Here is a 12,107-nt window from a genome sequence, read left to right as displayed (position 1 = left end):
AGCAACGGACGAAGGCAACAAGAGGAGCGTCAACTAGAGCAGTGAGCAATTACATGATTGCAGTAAGCGGCAGCTAAACACATCAATGTTGCCATTAAAGTAGCTTCATCAAGTTGCACTCTGTTGAAGAAACTGGAAGAGGGCAACCTGCAGAGTTTAAAAAAACTGTGAAACAGTCAACAGGAGGCAGAGCTTTAGTTAGATTGTCAGCGGCAACTAATGGATGGGTTGGCCAAGTCAACCAACAGTATGGCAACTGTTGTTGCTGTTGTTCAGATCATTTTAAAGACAACATCCTGCAACAGATCAAAGGAAACTGGTCAAACAGCAGCAACCGTTACAGCAACAAGAGGAGCATCAACTAGAGCAATGAGCAACTACACGATTTATCTTGATGTTAGTGAATTCTAAGTTGCACAAGTTGCACGCTGTTGAAGAAACTCGAGACGGCAGCCTACGAAGAATTGGAAAGTGGAACAGTCATCAGGAGGCGAAGCTTCAGTTTATCCAGGCAACTAATGGATGAGATGGCTGAGTCAACCAACAATATGGAAACAAACTTCAGCTGAGCAACAGCAACATATGAGAGCAACCTGCAACTGCTACAACTGCCACAAGTTGTGGCAGCAAACAGGAAACAAACAGCAACCGGCAATTCAGTTACTGTTTTCATGCGTATTCCTAAAGGAGCAACTGGAAAGAGGTGTGAGACACTGAATGTGGCAACCTAAAGAAACATGTCATACTAAAGCAACCAGCAACATGTCAACCACCAGCAATGCAATGACAAACAGCAACATGTTATCAGGCAACAAATAGAAATTTGAATGCACCACCTGAGAGGCTGCAGACTGATGACGTTGCGTTGACGCGTTGCCTCCTTTCTGAGCAGCAGGTGGTGGCATTCCTCATCCCTCAGTGTGACCTGACAGGAGTCAAACTAAACCATGTTCTTCTAATTCAGAGCAATTAGAAGAGATTATTCCTCAAGAGTGTAAAGTTCAACACTCTTCCTCTGCTCTGCCACACACACACACACACACACACACACACACACACACACAGAGGACATGTTTTGCTTTGCCATTTCCACTCATTACCACTGCAGTGTTTATCAAACAGCCGCTAAAAGCAGTTTGACATTTGACTCAGACAGACCCAGCTCCCGTGTGTGTGCGTGTGTGTGTGTGTGTGTGTGTGTGTGTGTATGTGTGTGTGCGTGTGTGTGTGGTAAGAGCAAAGTGAAAGTAGAGGCGTGTCTGTGATGAAGACAGAATGTCAAAATGTGTGTGTGTGTGTGTTCTGTATCATGTAACCAGCACTCAGGGTGAAACTTGCTGGTAGAGACAAAGGAGCGTCAGAGGTCAGCAGCAGTGCATTCCTGTGTGCTCACGGTGAGTTTACTGTCCTCAGTGACTGTGGGACATTACACACCTGTGTGTGTGTGTATGTGTGTGTAGTTCACTGCCTCTGTGATTAGTGAACGCACCACAGCAGTGGTGTGCTGTTTATAATGGAACCAACCCACTTCTTTACTACCAGGGTTACATGATCAGCAGGACCTAACTAACCCAGTCTCATAACTCATAATCATATACATTTCATTTTTGACCTTTTATCTTTTTACACTTTTATCAAATTATGACTTCTCTTCATGTTTATGTGTTTAAGGTGTGCTTAAGGCATGTTTAAGGTGTGTTTAGGGCATGTTTATGCCATGTTAAAGTATGTTTAATGCATGTTTAAGGTGTGTTGACATTTACAGTGTGTTTAAGGTGCATTAAAGGTGTGCTTAAAGCGTGTTTAAGGCGTATTTACCATGTGCGTAAGGCGTGTTTAAGGCAACATGAAGCACAGAGGAAAACCAACCAGATCAGAAGCTGCGTTGCCAGGTTGGGTTTGGAGTCTGAAAAATGATGTAAAGGCCACATTTTAGTGGATTTGGGAGCGTTTCTGAGGGGAATCACTTTGTATCTGGCAACAACAATTGTTTTACTAAACACTAAAATGATTTAATGTGGGTAAATGTTGATTATCACGTCTAAAACATTTAGTTAATATTCAAACACAGTAAAACTATGTCATTAGCATCTAAAACATTGGAAGAGGAAATAATGTCATTATTTCTAATCTGCCTTTTATCAAACGAAGCTCCAGTCACATGTTCTGCCCTCACGTGTGACACGCGTGTGCGTTAATCAGCCGTATTGTGTGCGTGCAGAGGAAATATTAAGAGCGACACTCCAGCTGAAGGAGATTTCCTCCACGAGACGCCTCGCAGCGTGAGCTTCACTTCATCAATTCCAAACCCGTAATAACCAAAGGTCACGTGATCCATTCAACGCACTGCTAGCATCACCGTGTTATTATCGTGATTAGCTTGTCGAGAGCGCGGCGTCACGCTCGCTATTTGTTTGATAAATGTGAAAAAAAAAGGAGGTGAAGAGGGGGCGAGTGATTGGTCGATAGCTCAGAATCAACTCATCGCTTCACGCAAAGGAAAGACAACATGGTTGTTAATGCCACGGGAAGAAACAGTTTACACAATCTAAACCATGATGACAAATATTAACGTAACCATCTATATTTAACACAACAGGAACGACAATCAGGTTCACGTACAAAAAATGTTTTTTTATGCAACTGATACAACGCATGCCTACGTAATTAAACACCAACCCATTTTTACGCAAACATGAAGGAAACCTTCGCACATTTACGTACAATGAGGGAAGTTACACAACTTTACGTACAATACGGAAAGTGACGCAACTTTACGTACAGTAAGGAAAGTTATGCAACTTTACGTACAATAAGGTAAATGATACATCTTTACATACAATAAGGAAAGTGACGCAACTTTACGTACAAGAAGGAAAGTGACGCAACTTTACGTACAATAAGGTAAATGATACATCTTTAAATACAATAAGGAAAGTAACGCAACTTTACGTACAAGAAGGAAAGTGACGCAACTTTACGTACAATAAGGAAAGTGATGCAACTTTACGTACAATAAGGAAAGTGACTTTACGTATAAAAAGGAACATTATACATCTTTACGTACAATAAGGAAAGCGATACAACATTACGTACAATAAAGAATGTGACACAACTTTACGTACAATAAGGAAAATGATACATCTTTACGTACAATAAGGAAAGGTACACAACTTTACATACAATCAGGAAAGTGACGCAACTTTACGTACAATAAGGAAAATGACATTAATTTACGTACATTAAGGAAATTTGCACACAGTAAGAAAAAGTCCAATTCATACGTTTACTTTCAATAATAAGGAAAGTTAAGCTTTTATGCAACAAGATGAATACTGACACTGTATGTTTGCGTTTAAATTGAAGCAGTGCGTGTGTGAGGATTCCCCATCTTTGTGTTGAACTGTGTCTCACATTAGTCCGTCCAGTGTGTGTGTGTGTGTGTTTTTGTGTGTCGGAATGATTGACAAATGCTCAATCTCCTGTGTGTGTTTCCGATCACGCGTTGTGTTCAGAGACATCTGTGTGGTGTAGTTGTGTGTCTCTTTGTGAGTCTGTGCTGTGGTTGTGCGTCTCTTTGAAAGCTGAGCCTGTGCACGTTAATGGCCTTTCTCGCCCTGAGGCTCTAACCCAGTGGATGAAGCCAACAATACGGCCTTTACATTCATTACAAGGAGCCATCAGTCACAGACACACATGCACACACTAATGCTGTGTTCAAACTGTTTTCATTCAATTAATTTATCATAACTGTGTGGTTTTAAATCTTACGTTTGAATGAATGTAAGCTACAGCAGTAGCATTATCATTTCTATGTATATACTGGTTTATACTAGAGGTGCACAAATTGTAATTTTCTGGCCGATCCCGATTTTTTTTTTTTAAACTGACATCATACACCTTAAATGTTCCAAACTTAATTTATTGTAAAACATTCAACAATACCTGTGAACATTGCTGTCCAAAATACTAAATTATATCACTTCCTTTACTCTTTAATTTTTCACATTTTAAAAACAAACTAAATGTGTTCATCACGTTACACTGCAGACCTGTTTTCAGCTCTTTGACTAAAATAAAGTGCACAGCATTATTTTATCTTACAAATAAAGAAAATCACAGTGTTTGGGGTAGACGATATAACAATAATCTGCAGGACTTAAACCACCAATAAAGTGTCCTGAGTTTTAAGTTTCCTTGTAGAGCAAAAATAAAAAAAGTCCAAATGCAGCAGCTGTTTATTTAAATGTAAAAATAATAATCTAAAAATAACTTGCGACAGTTTACAGGATAAAAGTTAAATCCTTACTTTATACTGGTATTCCTCAATAAATATGTTAATTAATACATGATGTATGATATATAACTGACAGCTTCTTGTATATATCTGTATTATATTTATATATTATTATTACTAGTACAGTGTCCGTCGGAAGTATGTATTCATATAGCGGGAGGAGCTTAAGAAGAGTTGTCAATTATGGCCAAATAAGTATGTGTTTGAAGGTTGGATGTACAAAGATGTGTACGTACTCTGTAACTCTGTAGTGTTAATAAAGGGGTAAATGTGTGTGTGCTTCCCTGGTTTAATTCTATAGGACATGCTCATGATAAATTGATAAATAAAGTTTGCACCAATGTTCGCTGGACTTAAGCAAATGGATAAAAAATGTCGTCCTCTGTCTTTAGACCCTCCTTTGGCAAGAAAAAACTCAGAAAACCCAGTGGGAAAATGAATTACACACAAACATGTCATGTCCATCCAAGCTGTGCATTAGGTTATAAGCATGTGGTGAAAATATCAGCGTTTATAATGCCGTGTTCGTGGAGAAATGCACGTTTCACCTTTCGCTTTGAGCACAGCCGCTGCCATTGCCCGGCAATAATTTCCGGGAACTATTCGAGTCTTTTTCGATCTTTCGTTGTCTTAACTCTCTCTGAACGGCTCTGTGTGCGTTCAGCATGTACATCCAAGCTGTGCATTAGGTTATAAACGTGGTGAAAATATCAGCGTTTATAATGCTGTGTTTGTGGAGAAATGTGCATGTTTACACAGACTTTGTGCATGTGTTCAAAGTACAAAGCCAGAGAATATTCGGACGCCCCTCCCCCCTCTCATGTCTGATCTAACCCGCGTTCAAAATAAAATTTGAATAAACTTTTTGCAACTTAATCACCAAATAAGCCCAAAATAATGGATGCACACACTCGGACTATGTGCAAGCTGTTAAAAAGGTTTCAAGTCGATATGCGCTACACACATGCACACAGACGTTCCTTGTATTTATAGATAGATTAATATCATTATTTTTCTACTGTAATGTGTGCACTTGTATTTAATCCTCATTTAATTAACAGGCTTTTACATCATTATGTATGCTTTCTTTTCCATTTCTTTGTCAGTGTTTCTTCTTTTTCTTTGTAATATTTCTAATAATAATAAAGTATTTCTGATTCTGATAATGATTCTACTGGTGATGGCAGTGATTTATTGAGGTGATAAAACACTGATTCTCCCTTTGATGGTTGGTTTGAAAGAGCAAAGAAAGTCACACCTACAAGCCTCAGCTCATCTCTGCAAATACCAACACTGCACGCACACACACACACACACACACACCTACACTTGCCTGCTGGATCAGGTTCAGGTCCCCAGAAAGTCTAAATGTCAGCTCATTTTTTCCCCCTTCGTCTACTTTGTTATTTAACGTTACACACACACACACACACACACACACACATGTACGTACACACACATCTGGTTGGTTCCCTACTGTAAGTTATTTACACTTTACTTTTTTGCTGGAAACTATATTAGTATTCTTGCATTATTATATAAACTTTATTTTTTACTTCCAAACCTTTGTCGGGTCGTGACCCCATTTTGATATCACAAATGTCTGGTGACCCCAAAGACATTTTTTTTTTGAGAATTAGTTTTTGATCATGTTTATTAAAATGTGTTACAAACACAGAGTAGCCAGGATTAGTTTCACCGTAGATATTTTTATACTGCATTTTATTGGAACTAGATTTATATTTGACAAAGTATAAGATACAGTTATTCAATATTTATTGTGTGTAATGTGTATTTGAAAAATAATAATTAAAAGAAAAATTTAAAGTTTTGATTCGTTTAAACCTCAGTTTTTTTTTTGTTTTTTACCAATTTCTAGACATTTTAGGCGACCCCACATGGGGTCCTGACCCCAAGGTTGAAAAAACCTGCAATAACCTAATAACTCCATATCCACTGCACTTTTTTAAATCTGTTCTACCATGTTTTAGTGGTTGATTGAATATTGTGTGTGTGACATACTTTTGCTGCAATTTAGGGACGGCTGGAAATTACTTTGGGGGTTTGAGTATAACTATTTATATACATACTGTATATTAGGGATGTCAAACAATTCATTTGTTTAAATCAAGATTAATCACACGACTTCCATAATTAACTCATGATTAATTGCTAATTAATCGCATATTTTGTATCTGTTCTGATTGTACATTAAAATTGACGTCCAATAATCTCCAGTTAGGGCAGCCGTGCTTGTCCGTCCCATTGCGTCCTCCACTTTAGCTTTCTCCTCTTTATACAGGTTGTGTATATTGGTTGCAGTGGTGGTTCTCGAGGGTAACTCGTTCGTGTCGTCATTTGATGCGATGTGAAGTATTTCAAGCAGACCTTTGTCCTCCACAATGCTAATCAACCTGCAGGATGTAGCCACCCATTTAGCGATTGCTGTTGAAAGTTTGTTGTTTGTTGATTTGTCCAGTCTCCTCTGTAAACAACCCAACGCTAGGGCCCTGATGCAGCATGAATCATGGTTTTAGTGCAAAACCTGCTTATTTTCACACAGGATCCTTTTCATTCCAATAAAAATAATCTAAAAAAAATGTAAATGCATTTTCATACACACAGTATAAAACAGACCTCCAGTCTGACGGCCCTGCACACACGGACTAAGTTTGTGTATTCCTATCTTTAGATTTCACAGTCCTCACACCTCAGAGGTATTTCTCTGCTGAGTTTTCAGGTTCTCCTTCACGTTGACCTCTGACCTCTCTCACAGCCAGGGTGCGTTAGATTTGCTGGCTGGCGTCTCTGTGTTGCTTTCACAGCAGTGTGTTTGTTTCGTTCTCTTTTTTTCACCCAACCAACGCAGCGACACACGGTCACCAGATCTGAGAAATTAATCACAGCCATTGTTCTTCAGTGTGTGCGTGTGTGTGTGTGTGTGTGTGTGTGTGTTTACACGCTATCAGCTTTCCCTCTGTTTGCTTTTGTTTATCCTGCCTTCTTCCTGTCTCTCAGGACGACAACACAAGCCTCCCTTTGTGTGTGTGTGATTGTGTATTTTCATACTTTGTCGCCCTAAGTGGCAGCGTGCAGTGTCGCAGAGCGTAAACAAAGACAAAACAAGCGCTCCTCAGGACTGGCTTTGTTTTGTCCTGAAGCGTGAAATTTAAACAAACCTCCAAATATTGAAACCGTTAAACACACAAAGTATGTCACACATCCTCCAGAGATGAACCTGAACATTAGGAACAGGACACACAGAACACAAAGTACACACCACAAACACACCTGATCCAAAGGTGTGTTTAAGACATGTTTAAGATGTGTTCATGGTGTGTTTAAGGTGTGTTCAAGGCATGTTGAAAACAAGTTTTAGGTGTGTTTGAGGCATATTTAAGGTGTGTTTAAGGCATGTTTGCGGTGTGTTTAAGACATTTAAGGTGTGTTCAAGGCATGTTGAAAACAAGTTTAAGGTGTGTTTAAGGTATATTTAAGGTGTGTTTAAGGCATATTTAAAGTGTATTTAAGGAATATTCAAGGCGCTATTGGGGTGTATTTAGAGCTTGTTTGGGGTGTTTTTATGGTGTGTTTAGGGCAAATGTGTCAAACTCAAGGTCTGGGGACCAAATCTGGCACTTTAGATTATCCAGTTTGTCCCGCTGGATGAAGTGAAAATGACAGAGAAAACTTGAATCTTTGTGTAAATTACCCAAAAGAACTATTGTAAATTGCTGTTGAAAGAACTTTTTCGCAGATTGATCCACAAAATTTCTCCAAATAATAGATGAATCGGTCAAAAAAATCAATCAATCTAAGGACATTTTAGTATCTATCACTTATTGATTGCTTTCCATACTTTATGTCCAATTTATAACTGGGCACATTCATGTAGAAATAGTTCATTTTCTCACCTGAAACCTGCGGCCCATTTGTGGTCCAACTGGTCCGTATTTGGCCCTTGAACCAAAATTAGTTTGACACCATGTTTTTGGGTGTTTTAAGGTGTGTTCAAGGCACATTTTAAGGGATGGTTTGTGTAGATGTTTCCGTGGTCTCATGGCGTTCTGTGGATCCGTCTCTAAGCTCCCTCCCCCTCTCAGGTCTCCTGTTCTCAAACCTCTCATCGTCTCATTTACATGTGTGTGTTTGTCCTTCCTGAAGCACAACAAAACAAGCGCTTCTTTGGCTCCCGTGTGTGTGTTGACATACCTGCGCTCTGTAATTTACCTGTGTGTGTGTGTGTGTGTGTGTCTGTGAGTGTGTGTGTGTGTCTTGTTGACATACTTTGTGGCTCTAAGTACATGTGTATGTTTTCACAGTGTTTCCTTTCTTCGCCGACGACCAAACAAGCGCGCCTCTCTTGAACATGACAGCTCGCCCTCCAGGGCCGAAGAGCGAGGAAGAGGAGGGTGAGGATGATTCATGACAGCCTGTCAGCACACACACACACACACACACACACACTGAGGACAAAAGGTGGTGGTGCTTTTAAGGGTGAGTCCGACCTGGATCGTCTTACCTTCCTCTCCCTCTTCAAGTCATTTGTACCCACCCGCCCCATCAAACGCCCCCTCCTCCACCATCATTAACAGCTAAAGTTACTCTCTCTCATACACACACACACACACACACACACACACACACACACTGCTCCGAGCTAAACACACTCATCACTGTCCATCGGTATGTGTGTTATTGTGTGTCACCGACACCGAGGAGCAGCTCTGCCTCGCAGATTATAGAACACACACCAGGAGATTAAAGGAGCATTACAACACACACACACACACACACACTAAAGCTGGGGCTGTGTGAGACGTTAAACACATGGCTCAGATGAGAGGAGACACTACAGTTTATCACCATCAACACTGCTCTGATCAAACTGGTGTCTGTGTTAACTGATGACTGACATCTGAGCCTCACCAGCTAACCCCTGTCACCAGTTACCATGATCACCAGCGTGTTTAAAACACCACAGCATCACACAGAGGGTGTCTCCTTGTCATTACACTAGTCAGTACTGCACAGCTGTCTGTTATTTTATTTATTTATGTCAATGCTTTTTTTTTTTCAAACTTTTTGGGGGTTTTTTTGCATATGTTTGTGGATTCTTGCATCGTTTTGTGTCTTTCTCATTGCGTATTGTTGCTCTTATTTTGAAATGTTGTTTTGAGTGTTTGTGGTGTTTGTCCAACTGGGCTCAGTTGGCGACGCTGGTATCTGTGCACGTGGTTTAGTTGCTGTTGCACGTTGGCACCATAAGGTCGGTTCTGATCTCAGTATTTTTTCTTCTTCATCTGCTGTTTTGGTGACAAAACCATCTTCAAGGTACAGAGAGTTCAGCTACACTAATCCTCCACACCTGGCTGATCTGACCCTGACACGACCCCACACACACACACACACACACAGAGGGATACATCCTTGCTGTCCGACTGTTAGCTCGGTGTTCGCGGACACTGCTCGGTGCTATCAGCGATCAAGCCGTGATGCTAATCTGTGACTTTGATAAACCAGCATTGCCCACCATAGAAGAAGAGTTACTAAGTTCAGGTTCTGTGCGTGTGCGTGCGTGCGTGTGTGCTATAATCACTGTTCGCAGGACTTCACAGAAAAAACCAGGACACGTTGGTAACCATGGCAATACTCCCCACCAATGAAAGAGTCCCATTTCCACCTTGACGATCTGCAGACCAATGAATGACCAACATCGTTTTAACATAAACAAAATAATTCTCTCTTTATTATGTGTTGTTTTTTTACATTGGTTTGCGTAGTTTCTTGGTTGTGTTGTGTAGTATTTTTAATTGTTTAACAGTTTTTTGTTTGTTGTTGTTTCCTTGATGTTTTGTGTCTTTTTTAAGAAAAAGTATTTTGTGTAGTTTTTTTTATTTTGTCGTTTCTTGGTTGTTTTGTAATGTTTTGTCAGGTTTTTCTTTTTAGTTAATTTCTGTTTTTTGTGTATTTTCTTGTGTTGTGTAGTTTTTGTATTATTTAATAGTTTTATTTTTTTTATTATTTGTTTATTATTTTCTTGTTTTTACGTGTCTTTTTTATTTTTATTTGGTTGTTTGTGTTGTAATTTTATTTGTGTTTTTTTGTTAATTTGTGGGTAATTTAGGTGTTCGGTTTCTTGTTTTTTTAAATGGTTTTGTGTAGTTTTTGTATCGTTTTAACTTTTTTTTGTTGTTTTGTGTCTTTTTTGTATCTGTTTTGTGTAGTTATTTTATTGTGTTTATTTTTGGTTGTTTTCTGTTGTCCACATTCTTTCACAGTGAAGGTAGGATTACACCCACCATCTGAATTTTTATTTTTCTAAATTATTGTGAAAACATTTACTACAAAATAAGTCTCGAGCACAATGTTTTATTAGCATTTATTAGCATACATGCTAACGTGGAAAAGTGACATTTGAGGAATAGGATTCAGGGTAGAATGAGTGAAAGTAAAGTCTTTATCTAGTTTTAACTGTTTAGTCTTTGTTATGAAATGTTAAGTCATTTTTAATTTTGCTGAGTCATCAGTAGAACAACACACTTACTCTGTCCTTTAACTTGAGTAAAGAAGGTAAATTGTGAGTGTAGGCTTTGTGTAATGCCGTGTAGTGTAAGGGAAAGGATTAAACTGGTGATGATTATTGTCAGTAAACACTCGTGAGTCGCTGCGAGCGACGGGACGTGTGTTTTTGTTTGATTTAACGCACACGTGAAGCCCGGCCCCGGACAAACGGCGCGTTTAAACGACCAGCCGTGGATGGAGAGCAGCCAATTACTGACAGAAGGTGTGACGTTAGTGTGGAAGTGTGGCATTGTGCCTCCAAACTCAGCCTCATTATCCGCTGAAAGGACGCCGCGACGCTCCGAGAGCCCCGAAAAAAAGAGAGGGTTCGTCTTTTCAGAGCTCAGGTGAGAGAGCGCCGTCGGTCCGAGCCAACGCTTTCACACACTTCCAGACTCATTAATTGGCGCTGCCAGTGAATCGGGATTCCTCTCCACATGAGTGGGAGCGCCGCTGTAATTACCGAGAGTCTCGGAGTGTTGTTTTAAGGGCCCCCGACCTTTGACCCCGGGGCTAAAAGGCCCCTCCTCGCTCCTTCTCTCCCTGTCAGTGTGTGTTTTACAGCCTTTGTTCCACTGGAGGAGGTAAAGAAAGATGAAGAGGGGGCACACACACACACACACACACACACACAGGCACAATAACACTAGAGTAGCTCCTTCACACTGAGAAACGTCAAAGAAAAACCAGAAACCATCAGAAAACTCTCAGACACCAGTAGAAAAACAGTGGATTAAAGAACATTTCACCAGTTTAACTCCAGAGACATGAGTTATTTTAACAAAAGACATTTTTAAACAGAGATGCTGTAATTTGCGCTATATAAGTAAAGTTGAATTGAATGTTTAGAACACTAGTGTCAAACTTACGGCCTGGGGGCCAAATCCGGCACTTTGGAGCATCCAATGTGGCCCGCAGGAGAAAGTCATTGTGTAAATGACCAACTGAGCCCCTCAAAATACACACATTCAATGACACTCACCCAGTTTCCCCATACTTAAATCACATGATGGCAATAATTTCAAAGGTGGAATTGTTGAACTATTTGCTATTTTCCACAAATTATTTCACAAAGTCTAACAACTTGTGCTGCTTTGGGTTGATCTAAAAATCAGTAAAAGTTAAAAAACAAAGTCGATGTAAACCTCTTTTGTTTACTGGAATTTGATAAACAAAATCTGTGCCCCAAAAGAATCTGTGACCGCAGGGGGCTAACATAGGGGGACTGGTGGCTAGATGTTTAGCT

At 39.9% G+C, this 12,107-nt stretch overlaps 1 long non-coding RNA gene across 1 annotated transcript in view; it reads left to right on the top strand.

The window, feature by feature from the left end:
- The window catches only part of LOC114456732 (uncharacterized), a 49,424-nt gene that overhangs the window by 23,790 nt on the left and 13,527 nt on the right, over window positions 1-12,107 (top strand). Inside the window, exon 2 of the long non-coding RNA XR_003672876.1 lies at window positions 8,620-8,709. This is a non-coding gene — a long non-coding RNA (uncharacterized LOC114456732). The remainder of the gene's footprint in view (window positions 1-8,619; window positions 8,710-12,107) is intronic.

Source organism: Gouania willdenowi, chromosome 22 (genome assembly GCF_900634775.1).
Source record: "Gouania willdenowi chromosome 22, fGouWil2.1, whole genome shotgun sequence".
Classification (NCBI taxonomy): Eukaryota; Metazoa; Chordata; class Actinopteri; order Blenniiformes; family Gobiesocidae; genus Gouania; species Gouania willdenowi.
The sequence above is the reverse complement of the archived record's forward strand: the minus strand, read 5'-3'. Positions and strand labels throughout refer to the sequence as shown.